We start from the raw sequence: 13,566 nt of genomic DNA on the forward strand, positions 1-13,566 counted from the left end.
TTTTAACAAATGAAAGAGACTTAAGGGGTTTGATCTGAAATGTAAACCTCTTATATGTTGAAGGTACTATAAATTCTTGAAAATTGCTTCATTTATTATTTGCTTACATGTTATTTGACACAAGACTGCAATAAACGAAGACTGAGGCCAAGATTTTCAAGCATGACTGCTGATTACAGGTACTTCTAGTTTTGTTGGCCAAACTTCAGACATTTTCAATGCCTTTCATAAAATAAAATGTCCTACCTCAAGAGTTCTGTGAAACTTCTAACTCATCCATGGGTTACTGAGGAGTATATAAATGTGCCTTTACTGAGCAGGAGCTCATATTGATGATGATGGTTCCACCACCAGCAGTATCACACCATTTCAAGCAAAAGCCACTTATTTAAAAGGCTTCATTTTCAAAGGGAGAAGAAACAAGGACTTTCTGAAATTCAGGCTCTTAAGAAGAATCAAATTAGAAATTAAAAAGTCTAGGCATCCAGACTACTTGGAAGCTTTGTAAATTTTCACCCAAAAGTCAACTACTAAGCAATACTAAGCAGTTTGGGAGAATTTGCACATAATTTGTTGAGAAACATGACTTCTTCATCCAAGTTAGAGTAGCGATGGTTGTCATAGTCCACTGAATTCATTAATTGACCGAAATTGGATTCATAAAGACAGAGCCAGGTTCATCTTGCTGTATACAGCAAAAGGACAAGAATAAAAACAGATCACAATTGCAACAAAGGAATACTGGATACAAGGGGGAAGAAGTCAAAATGAGAGCGATGAAGCACTAGAACAGTTTCCCTAGAGAAGTTCCAGAATCTCCACTTTTGGAGATTTTCAAACCTGAGGAGATCAAGACCCTGAGAAACCTGATCTAACTGTGCATTTTAAAGAAGATTAAACTAGTTGACTTTCTGAGGTCCCTTCCAACCTCAGTTTTTTATGGTTCTAAAACTACAAGACTTACTAAAATAAACAATAAATACGTGAAGGAATAGGGACACCATGCACCAGATCAATGTGATCAAACAAATGCCATTTATTACACACTGCACACGGTTTACATAGGGTTAAGGCTATGTTCAATTGGCTAAATTGAGCCTCACACCATCTAACTGCAAATCCTAATTGGTTATAGTCCATATCTCACAAGTCCAGTGTTTTGGTGACATCATCCTGACTGTTTTCAGGAACATCTCCAGTGTGGTGTGGGAAACCTGAGGAGTTCTCATGAGAAACTTCTGGGAAGTTGCTAAGAACTCCTAGGGAGTGATTTCTCCTTTACCAGTCTGCAGCAGCTGTGGCCTTGATTATTCTTAGCTGCTTTCAGTCTCACAAGGTCCACATAGACCTAAATTGCTCACCTTTGATTTTTTCTGTACCAACAACTTATATGGATTATGTCCTTGTAGGCATAACACTTTCTGCATCCAGTTTAACAAGGAACAAAATTTTATCCTATAAATAGCAGTTGTCAGATCTAAAATAAAAATTGCTGGGATATATTTTAACATTCACAGATTTTGATCTTCCATATCAGGGGACCAGAAAAATAAGCTGCACTAAATGCAAGATGTGAAAGAAGATACAGATAGTGAATGTGAAGAGGATAAAAATGGCACCTATTTTAATACAAGTATAATTAATGTAATTAATAAGAATGGAAGCTGTAGTAATTTTGTCAATCAGTTCTCAGATTTTCTAGCAATAAATAAATATAATGCAAAGTGAATAAATAATAAAAAGAACAGCTGTTTGGAATAAAGAAAATAAGTTGATTTAGAATGAACTTTCCCATTCAAATTTTTCTTTGGTACACTGGACGGTCAGTCTTAGAGTAAATTGGAAATGACAACCTGGAATAGATCCTCCTTTTAAAATATACTTCCTTTATTTTTTTTCCAAATTGCTTTCTTGAAACTGGTTTCTACTACAAGAAAACTGACTATTTTGTAATTCTATAGATTTTTACCACTCTGAGATACAGAGGACTTTGAAGAAGTCAATTTGGCTTGCTGGCTTCTCTGTCAAGTACATGCTGTCAGGCAGGTTGGGAACATGAGGTATGTTCCCAAGGTTAAACTTGGTGAGACAAAAGGAGTGACTTTGAGCTTCACTGTCTGTGAAATTGTATCATGGTATATTTAGCCAGGACTTGGTATTTTTTGCTGAATGATTTTGTAGGCAAAAAAGTGCTTTGGTTTTGGGAGTGGTGATTATGGGATGAATTGCAAAGTAGAGAGAAGAAAAGAAAGTTGAAGTTAGGAAAGAAGGCTAAGGGAACGAGGCTGCAACATAATTTTGAATAGAACACAGGGATGGGATAAAATAGGAGATTTCAGCTTTCAAAATGGAAGTAAATAGTGATACAATAAGGAGAAACTGGATTCTAAAGATACTCTTTAGAAAGATGTGGCAAGATACAGATGCAGCAAACAAACTCATTTGGCTGGGTCCTGGGCAAGCAGACATTGTTTTCAATTTCATTCAGAAGCAACTAATAACCATTTGGCTTCTGTTCCCTGTGACCAAACTGATGTTGCAGAATCTGTCTATTCAGTATGGGATGATATATTGGAAGCCAGAAATAAGTTTCTACATGGATCTCTTGAACAATCTGAACTCAATTTAACAATTGAAGAGGACAGAGATAAAGTATTACCTTCTTTGTGAGCTGATCAATAACAAGCATGCCTCTGGGAAACAGATGCTGGTAATACCCTTTGAAGCCCTTTCAGTGGTGGAAGCTGGAAAAGTTCACAGGCCACCTTGCAGGAACTTACAGAAGCAGTAAATAATAATATAAAAACTCTAATTCTCAGTTTTTTCCAGGTGAGATCTTATCTGCCTCCATCTCAAACCTCTACAGTACTGCAAGTGTATATATGGCATCTGACAAGATGATAAGATTCAAGTCATGAATTAAGAGTTGAAAAAGAATTCCTGCAAAACTTAAAATTAAGCTGTAAACAAACATGGAGAAAAGAGGTAATGATTATAGTACGAAATCAGCGCAATTATTTCAGGATTCAAAATGTGAAAAAAGAAACTCCATCAGTGTGGCTAATTAAAAATCATAATAAAATGCCTTTTTGAAGTATGCAATGCTTACTAAATGATTCCAGGGCTGTCCTGAACTCTCCTTGGGCACTGATAACGATATATCAATTCCTTTTTGAAGCATCTAGGTGCATAGCACTTGCATAACCTCCTCTTGAGAGCTGAAATCTAAGGCGAACAAAGCGATACATTGTGCATCTCACTACAGCGGAAATCACACTGCATAGCCTAACAGAATCCTTGAGAACAAGGAAATATAAAGCTGCCAATCTCAACCATTTCAACAGTTTTACAGTCCAAGAGTCCAATACCCCATGTGCCCTACTACTCAAACTCTTAAAGCAGTTTCTATCCCTGCTGGAACTTAGTCATCTGGATTTTGCCACTTGCAATATGGCCATAGTAGTTGTTGCTCTGTACAAGCCTAAGGCTGGCAACTGCTGGAAACTTCCTTGCTGGTAATGCCATGCTGAGATCATGCAGTCCTAGAAGTGCAGTGAATTGCATTATGTCATATTGTGGTCCTTCCCTCCTGCCATCACAGCAATCAGCAATGAAAACACACTCTGTGACTGGAACTGCTGACCTCTGCAGTGCGCCACCTCCCAAAGGTCAAATAAAGACTATTAGGGTTCAGGTTTGAAGTGGAGCTGATAAATCAGAGCTGGTAGGTGGAGTTTTGGTTTGGCTGAGGTTTTTGAATAAGGCATGAGGATACTGAAGAGACATCTAATGAAGTGGCAAATGAATGGTATCAGGGATAACCTGCATTGCCATACTAAACTTTATACAAATACATTATGTTTAAATCAATTAACTATTTATTGATTCATAAGGGCATTTTTTTTTCTTTCCAGGTGTTACTTGAATGAAGACAGATTTTTGTAATTATGACTAGTCCTTTTTCTTTTCATTTACTGTCAGCATTCATAAAGATTATGAAGAGTGTATTTTGTTGTGAAAAAATAGCATACACTTAACTTAGAAATTTACTCACCCTGGACCATCCTATAAAACTTGAGTGAGTAGATGAGTTGTACAATGTATTTTTCTAATAGTCTGTAGTTATATGTTATTTTCAAGTTTAAAAATACTTTGCCCTTCTAACAAATACTGCATATTCCTCTAAGTAGTGGTCATTAAAGAGAGTGCCAGTATATCATTCCCTTGTATTTAATTTGGGTTAGAAAGAGCAAACTGTATTTTGAGAAAGGTTTATTTCTTTTCCAATTTAAGTAATTTCCTTTCTTATCTAAGCTGGCCAAGTTCAATTTAAATCATCATGTGAATTGTTGGTGAGGTGCTTTTATTTGACTCAGCAAGCATTTGGACATGGCAAATGAGCTTCTGGCAAAAAAGAATATTAGTACCAGGGGACATCTTTGAAAACTGCAGATTGGTTTTGTGCACAGTGAAGAGTTTTCAGTGTTAAGAGTTATGCTTTTCTTATATATTGTCCCACTCAAGGTAAAGAGAGTTGCTTTCTTCTATGATTTTTATACATTCTTCTGTCACTGTATGTAACGAATTAAGTTTAACAGGAATGCCGGTAAAAATAGATGTGTTAAAGTTTCACTAGTTCTTCTCCATTTTGCTCTTTTAAATTAATGACATTCTGCTTGTAATTTTTTTCCCCACCTGGTATAATTTCCAAAATACACATTAAAAAAAATTGTGGTTTCTCATATTTGATTAGGCTTTAGTAGCGCAGTTACTAGGGCAGGTAGCACAATAACAAATTAGTCTGCAGACCACAGAGAGCTCAACAGAAGGATCTAATTGGCTGACAGAATATTTCCTTCAGCCTCCTCAAAGTCAGAAAAGGAGCTAGCAAGGACTGGGTAAAGCACCTTTGCAGCAGCCACAGCCCGATCCTGTCTGCCACTTAGTCTCTGAGTCAGTGCATTTTCTGCCAACTGCACACCCTCTGTAGTTCTTCTGCATGTGTTCAATAAATCCAACACCCACAAAGAAACAGAAGGCTGGTGTGTACAAGGCTTTGCTTACATTTTGTGCTTCCAGAATACACTGGTTGTACTGAGCACATGCAAAACTGCTGTCCTTTATATTTTCAATAGATTTTTTCCAGGCCATGAAAAGGGTTTATTACTTATGGAAGGCAATCACCCTGAATATACACATCAGGACATCCTAGAATGTGGCACAGATTATATAACATGGTCCTTCTTTGATTTTAACAAAACACAGTCAAAAAACCCAAACAAACAAACAAAATGAAACACACATACCCCTCCCTCCCCCCCCTCTAAAAAACCCCCAAACAAAACAATGCAATCAAGCAAAGAGATTGGAATTATTTTTTAGGCTGTTACAAAATTGAATGAAGTTAGAAGTTTCCAAGTCATGGGAATGTGATCATTCATGCTGCTGTGTTAGATTGGTCCCTGGCGAAGTGCTGGCCAATGCCAGCTATCTCTGCTGTAGACAATTCTGTGGGTGCTGCAGCACCTAGTACAGGTCAGGCTCAGAAGAGAGTTTGTGAACAGCCAATTTCATTTTGGAGAATGAGAAAGCATGACACCAAAAGATTTCTCTACACTGTATGGTCACAGGGTTCCTGAACGTTGGTGATTACATGTAATTTACCAGCATATTTAGCATACAACCTGCACATGACTTCTCAGTCGTGTCGTACCACAAACCATTCCTAACCGCCAGTCACACTCAGATGGCATTGCTCGCATTTAGGTCTAGTCACCTGCACTTGTTACCATTGTGAATTGTACTTTGTTATTTTCAGTCTCTACTCCAACAGCTGCCCCATTATTCAGCTACTTCCTGAAGAAAGCCTTATCTAGGAGAGGAAAGGAAGAAAGATTCATCTCTAAGTTGTCTTTGAAAAAAGTATCCTTCATTGCAGCTAATCAGTCTGAGTATCCTTCTACTAGGTGGATATTTTTCCCAGTTCACTGTGTTTCAGTGCTACATGTGAGGACTTTGCAAAGCAGTGAAGGGATCTCTCCCTTGTAGGAAGGAATGGAATCCTCCAACTTGTGATTTCTTTTCTGATAACCCTAGAAGGCACTGGAGTGGTAAGAAGCTTTAATAAACACATGCATACTTAGTTTTTCCAAGATCCGGGTTGTTGTGTGCTGGAATTTTCAAACTTTATGGATACCCATTTAAAATTTCACTGGACATCCATGCTTTTGTTTAATTCTATGAAGTCCTTAGTTACATCATACATTGGTTACATACCTCCAGAAATCTGGCCTTTAGAGTTGAAAGAATCTTGGACAATCACCCTATTGTTAAACTTGATTTCCAGTATAATGTAACAAATGTTCTAACCTTGAATGGAGGCAGGGGAGTAAAACGCTGGCCTGCCTCCTTATCCTGTTTCCTTCCAGGTTTTATTCTTTTACAGCTGTAGCAGTACAAAGAGCTACAACTAAGAATATGAATCATTGTTGCTATCGTCATTAACATAATGCCCATGTGTAGATTTATCTGCAGACTTTCAGTTTGATAAACTGTTGGCATGTAAATATTTCCTTGAAGAAATTCCAGTCCAGCTGCTTTTGTTTACAAATATATCAATGGTTAACACCACAGAATGTATTTTGCCAGTGTCTGAATTCTAATTACAACTTCTTTAATTGTGAATTAATTATAAAAGAGGAAGACAAAGCTAAATAATAAATATTTTGCAGAATTTTGGAACCATGCCAGCAGCTTTGCCTGCTTTAATTTTGGAAATGAGAGGACTTACATTTTTATGTCTCCATTCTACTATTTTTTCATATTATTTATTTGTACAGTTAATTGTGAAGAAACTCTTTCTGAATAATTATTTAATTGTATTTATTTTGCCTTCAGAGATTCTTGTTTTACTTCTTGACTTCTGCTTGATCATTCTGTGGATTTAATTAAGAGTTGGTTTTGATACACCAGTCACAGTAACATCTAAACTGACCTGAATACTGAGTGTTTGCAGGTTTTTTAAAAAAAATTTTTGAGATACAGGATCAAAAAAACTCTGGAATTTAACTTTGGCAGCAGGTTATTGGCTTTGCTTGTTGCTGTTTTGACCAGCGATGCAGAGAGTTGTGCTTTGAATTTATTGAATTCTCACTAGTTTGTACAATCATTTGTTACCACTTAATTACAATTCAGCACAATTTGCATGGATCAGCTCTGGAGGCAAACTATGAAATTTGTTATCCCTAAATTAGGATAGCTAAAAGTTAAAACTGAGCTACATATTATAGACCTATTTATAGCCAATGGACAAAATAAACACCTGAAAATAATAAATCATTTGTTATCAACCCTTGGGTGCCTCTTTTAGGATTAGATGAATCACTTGTGAAGGTACCTATTTGTCTTTATTAGTCAATGAAGGGGTACATTTTAGCCAAAAGCTATGTTAGGAGATGAGATTTGCCTGGGAGTTGCTGTAAGAGCTGTTGGGAAGCTTTTTGATTTTATTAGCTAATTCCATCAAACTTCTTTCAGAATTTCATATCCTTTGCATATATATCCTTCCAACTAGTTTGTGTGCCCTCTAGTGACACCACATCTGCATATATTTGGCAAAAAATGATGGTACTGATGTATGCCTTGCTGGTTTCTTCATATTGCTTATGTTTGCATGTATCTGCTATGAAGGATCTGAAGAGCACACTTATGGGAAGTTATAGCCAGGTGGGGGCTGGTCTCTTCTCCCAGGCACTCAGCAATAGGACAAGGGGGCACGGGCTTAAGTTCTGCCAGGGGAAATTTAAGTTGGATATCAGAAAAAAATTCTTTACAGAGAGAGTAATCAGGCATTGGAATGGGCTGCCCAGAGAGGTGGTGGATTCCTCATCCCTGGAGATTTTTAAACACAGATTGGACGTGGCACTGAGTGCCATGATCTAGTAAATGGACTAGAGTTGGACCAAGGGTTGGACTCGATGATCTCGGAGGTCTTTTCCAACCCAATCAACTCTATTATTCTATGATTCTATGATTCTAACATTTTGCTTTTTTCTTAATTTTCTATGATGACTCTGGGATAGTTGGAAGAATTAATATAGGATTTTTCATGATATTTTGCTTGTCTTAATTGCATTTCTTAAAAGTTAAATGTTTTGAGATGTAAAAATAAGTGAATGTTATAATTATACACTATTTTTGCCATGGTTTTTCATTTTCCATGCAAGAAGTAGAAGAATGTTTTTCAACAACAGAGATAACAATAACAGATAACTAGTGAAAGTGTTCATGTACCACAGGAGTCTATCTTCCACTTGGTAAATCAGTCGTCTAGATTAAATATCCTGTAGTCATTGAAAAGCGTTTCTGAAATACTGTGGAGGAAAATCTTGTTTGCTCAACTTAATTCCATAAATATATGTGGCCATGATCTTTCTCTGAGACTAGCAGACACCCTTTTCTCCTTTAGCTATATGGATAATTTAGTCAACTTCTTTCTGAAAATGGTACCTTAACTGTGCTAGTGTGTCTCATGGCAAACACAAACTTTTTATTTCTTTGATTTCTTTTACATTTGAAGCTATAGAAGCATGTACAAGGCTACTGGATTGTCTTCATAGAAATAATATTTATATACATCAGCAAGAATAAATAATGACAACAAAAGAAAATTTTTCTGTTGCTGTTGTATCCCACTGACAGACTTACAATTACCTTTATATTCAATTATTGTTTTCTATTTGTGTATACTGTTTATATATATGATAGACACTCAGTTTCTACAATTTCAGTGTATCAAGGAATTAGTTCACATTCAGACTTAGAAGTTGTATGGCAGCTTAGAGGCTTTTGAAACTAGATATCCATTTCCACCCCCTGCCCTGTGATACTGTCTTGATGGTACTACTCTCCATGAAACTGGCTTGGACAGTTGTTTCATAGGATTAAAACATGTTTCTTAGGCTTTCTGTCAAAAATAATGAGCAGGCTTTCTTTTAGCCACTGCTTTATTTATTGAATCAGTGCTGACTGTATAGTCTCTTAATTTTGTTGCTATTTATTTAAGTTAGAGTTCTGAAGGTTTGGTTATTAGCAATAACACTTAGAGATTAACTCTGTTCAGGTACAATATTGATTAGCTCTATCATTCATAAAACCAATAGAAAATATTTAGCTATATCATTCATTGACTTTCCACATAATCAGCCTATGAATTATATGACTAAACGTGATAGGCTGACAATGTGAATGATAAATTCATTCAGTTGAGTCTTTTTGATGTATTTTATCTTTCTCTGGTACATTATCAAAAATGAAACTTTGTCCATAACATTTAGAATATCTGTTGTAAGTAGTTGCCATCTAGTGCCAGCACTCATTTCTATTCACAGATAATGGGGCAATACTTACACTGTGGAAGGCAATATGTTTCTCTCAATTTGTAATGGAGTGAGGTAATGTCATGTCCATAATGGGAAGTAAATAACATGCTTTGACATGAATGAACACTTCAAAAATCATTAAAACAACTGAGGATGGTGGAGAGTTAGAAGGATGAAAAGAAAGAGTAGGAGAACTGCAACTTCACTCATTGACATCTCCAATGTTGTGGTTTGCTGAATTCATGTTGCTTATGATCTGGTGGTGAATTCACATGATGGGACAGGAAATGGTTTTTCTGTCTTTCTCATAAAGTGTTAGTTCCACCAAGGTGATATATCATAAATAAGAATAATGTTTAGAATTCTTACCCCCACAACTAAAAGATTCTTTCTGAACAATACTTCTAACATGGTAGTTACATTATATTATTGGGAGAGTTGTATTTTTGCTGTAGTCTCTCCATAAACCTTTCAAATTTGTTCAGTTTACAAATAAGTTAAAAGTGGGCACTTACTTGCCAGTTCAACTGGATATGTGAGAATTTAGAAGTATTTTTTTCAAACAAAATCCTGCAATAAGGTTTTACTGAGCTATTCTGTAGGTGATGTGTGACTTTTAAAAGAGTCTGAACCTCTTGCACTGGTTTTCCAGCAGCACCACAAGCAGTAATCCTTTTCTACTTTTTAAATGACTTTAAAAGGAGAGCTGGCATCTGTAGAAAGTAAATGTTAAATTGGAACGGTCCCTTTGAAATAATTTTAACCCTTAAATATGTAGGTCCATACACAGCTGAGTACAGGCAAAGGCTTCCCAAATTAGAATATTGGGACATACCCTTAATAGTTTTTCATTTCAGTGTAATTAAGGAAAAGGTAACAATTAAAGATTTTTTATTTTCCTCTGGGCCTGTGGTTTTATCCATTTGATTAATTTATCACACTGTGTATTCTCAACCTCTTTTTCAGTACAACGGGCTGTAGTTCTTCACCTTGTTCCAAACTTGGTTCAAGGTCCCAAAGTCTGAGGTATTGTGTGATGCTGTGAATGACGCCTCCCCCCAAAAACAGGACTTCGAGCCACGTTAGTGTAGGGTAAGATAAAAAGTAAAGGTCCTTTAATATCACAGGCCTACAGCCCACAGGAATACATGGTGACATGCATGATTCCCAGTTCTTGTTTCCATGGCTTTTATAATAAGATCCCTCCAATCATTGCTTTACACATTTCTCAGTCTAGCCCCAGTCTCACCCCTGGTCCAACCCCCGGAATTGGGTCTGGGGTCATCAAGACCCTCTGTCTTCATCAGCTCTTCTTCTTCAGGCACACAAAGGTCTCTTGGAGTTCATCCAGTTCTGGCTTCTGGGTCACTCTGATCTATGTTTCTGTTTCATTCTGTAGGCCTTCTGATATCCTTCAGCTCTACCTTGGAAAGGAGTCTAAACAAGATTAATTAACTAAAGGAATTTGAGCTCCCTGTTCTGGGACAGGGGTAGTGATAGAAAGGCATTAAACTTAAACTGTTAGAAATATTAACCTTCTAAAAATCCACAACTACTGTGTTCCTAAAATCTACAAAATGTGAAAATCAGAACAAAAACCCTTTCGGCATCAGTGTAAAGGTGGGCTTTTTCAGCTTATATTTAAGAAACTATGGAAGCTGTGATTTTCAGAGTAGACAGAAATCTTGCAATTGTTGGTTTCTGTGGAATTAGATGATGGATTATCTGTATATGAAAACTCATCTACAGCTGCCTGTAGATCTTTTGGTTGAACTTCGTAATCAGTTTTATCTAGAACTTGTAGCCTTAATGCACCCTCCCTAACAAAGTGAAGATATAAGATAGCAAAGGGATTTTTACTACCCCTTCACTATCTCCTTTAAGACTTTATTCCCAGGCTTCAGCCCTCTGTCTTCTCATGTGAAAGAAGCTATGTGTGAATACTGCTGATTGCATTATAAGATTACAGATGATTAAAAAAAGAGTGTAGTAGGAAGTGAGATTTACCTTTTGACTTCTATATTTTCCATCTGCTATAATACTCACACACACACATATGCACACGCACTTTAGTTTCCAAGCGCAAAGTGGTTTTGGTGGTGAAAATGAGTGAAACTGATCTTGCCAAGAGGAATCTCTCTCCACCTCCCTTTCCTTTTCACAAGCCTGTCTGAACCCCTAGCTGACACTGAAGGTGATGCCTACAACTTCCATTCCAAATCCTGATCCAGCAAACTTACAGCTAAATTCTTTCTTTTCAGAGCCCAAGGAATAAAGTTATACTGGGAAGTAAAGTCATGCTGTGCCATACTTCCTTCCTGAGGGAGGAAAGAAAACTTCCAAGATTTCTTTTGCTTCTGCAATATACTTCACCCAAGGTGTAATTTTATGTTCTAGGGTGCACAGAGGACCCAGAAGGCATTGGCTAAAAATCCCTTATAATTTGTACATCAAGTGTCTTTAAGGCCATGCAATGCTACTGCTTACCACACTACATCTTAGACCACTTCATATGAGTTTTTGCCTCTTCTCACATCTTTCTCCTATGAAGTGTGGAACGTAGTCTAATTAGTTCTCTCTGTTTCTCTTCACTGCCCTCATCCCATCTCTCCCATACCCCGATCCTTATCCTATGTAAAATTACTTTGTAAACCATTCTTCTCCAGATAGTTTACATCTACTATACATTTCTTGTTGCATGATCAAAAAAAAAAAAATCAAAGAAATGAGCTATTTGTCCAGTAGAAACTGTCTTTAGAAAGCCATGATTTTAGATTTTTAGATGTTTAGATTATCTTCCTTCTTCAGAAAAACAAGTCTGACCTTTCAAAACAGTTCAAACCACTAGGTGGTCAAACACTATCTCAAACAACAAAGAAGCAAACAAAAAAAAGTCTCAAAGTCATTACCTATTTATTTATGACATGGAATGGATTTGCCATGAAACGCTATCCTCTTGTGCAAAGTATACATTTTCTTACAAGAAAACAAGTAAGCCAGTTATGACACAGATCACTAAGCAAATTTTGGCATTAAGATGACTATTTACAAGACATATATATACCACATCCAAGATTAATTTTCTTTCAGTGTGTTTTAAATCATTTCATGGATACAGTAATTACACTATACCCAAACTGTGTCAATCTATCACTGCTCTGAATCAATATGGTGGATGTTGTTCAACTATTTATAAATAATAATGCTCATATATGCCAAACATCTTATAAAAGTACAATTAAAATAAGGAGCATATTTGTTCCTTTTTTGATTTGACACCTTGTCATGCTTTGTAGGGTTGCCATGTATATGTCTTTTTTTTTAAATTCAAGCTTGTGTTTAACTTTTTCTTTGTAATGGAGTTTTCCTTACTTGCCTCATTCACTTTCCATCTATGTTACAGATAAACCTGTACATGTTTAAATACACAAATGAGTAATTCTACAAGCATAAATTTCAACTGTTCACTTTTCACTGGAAAAGTAGATGGAAACTCCCTAGAAAATGCTGTACAAATCATTGACTGCAAACATTATTTTTCCATTAAGATTGTGCCTTGTTTTTGTGCCTCACTTTTGTGCCTCGTATGAGGTTAGGAGAAAAAAAAAAAAGGAAATCATGGTCAATATAGGTTATCTCAACCACTTTAGAAATTAATTTTGAAGTGTTGCCTAATGAGAATGGGATGGCAAACATTACATCTCTTTAATGTATCAGTTTCTGGATTTTTAGTTGCAATTTCATTTTGTTATATTTTAATAATTTTAGTGATTAGGCATTTATTTCCTGAACTCTCAAAGTTACTTACAATGGAATTATTCTCCACGTGAAGTGACTCAGGTGACTTAGCAGCTGTTCCAACAAAGTATGAAGGGAGAATTGAGATGAACCTTCAGTGTTTTCTCTGGTTTTTCGTATTGTTGCCGTAAAAGTCTGTAAAAAAAAGACTCCGAGCCAAGTTTTGTAGGAGATAAGATAATAGGCAGGCACTTTAATGAGCAACCCCGCTCATCCAGGAATGCATCGATGCGCATGCATGCAAGCTCTAAGTTCTATAGCTTTTATAATATAACCTATCCAATCACTACTGTCCACATGTCCAGTTCCACCTCTGTCCCCTCCCAGTTCCCACCCCTGTTGAATTGGGGCTGGGGTCGTTGGAACCCTCTGTCTTCATCCACCTCCT

This window comes from Pithys albifrons, chromosome 1 (assembly GCF_047495875.1).
Source record: "Pithys albifrons albifrons isolate INPA30051 chromosome 1, PitAlb_v1, whole genome shotgun sequence".
Lineage (NCBI taxonomy): Eukaryota > Metazoa > Chordata > Aves > Passeriformes > Thamnophilidae > Pithys > Pithys albifrons.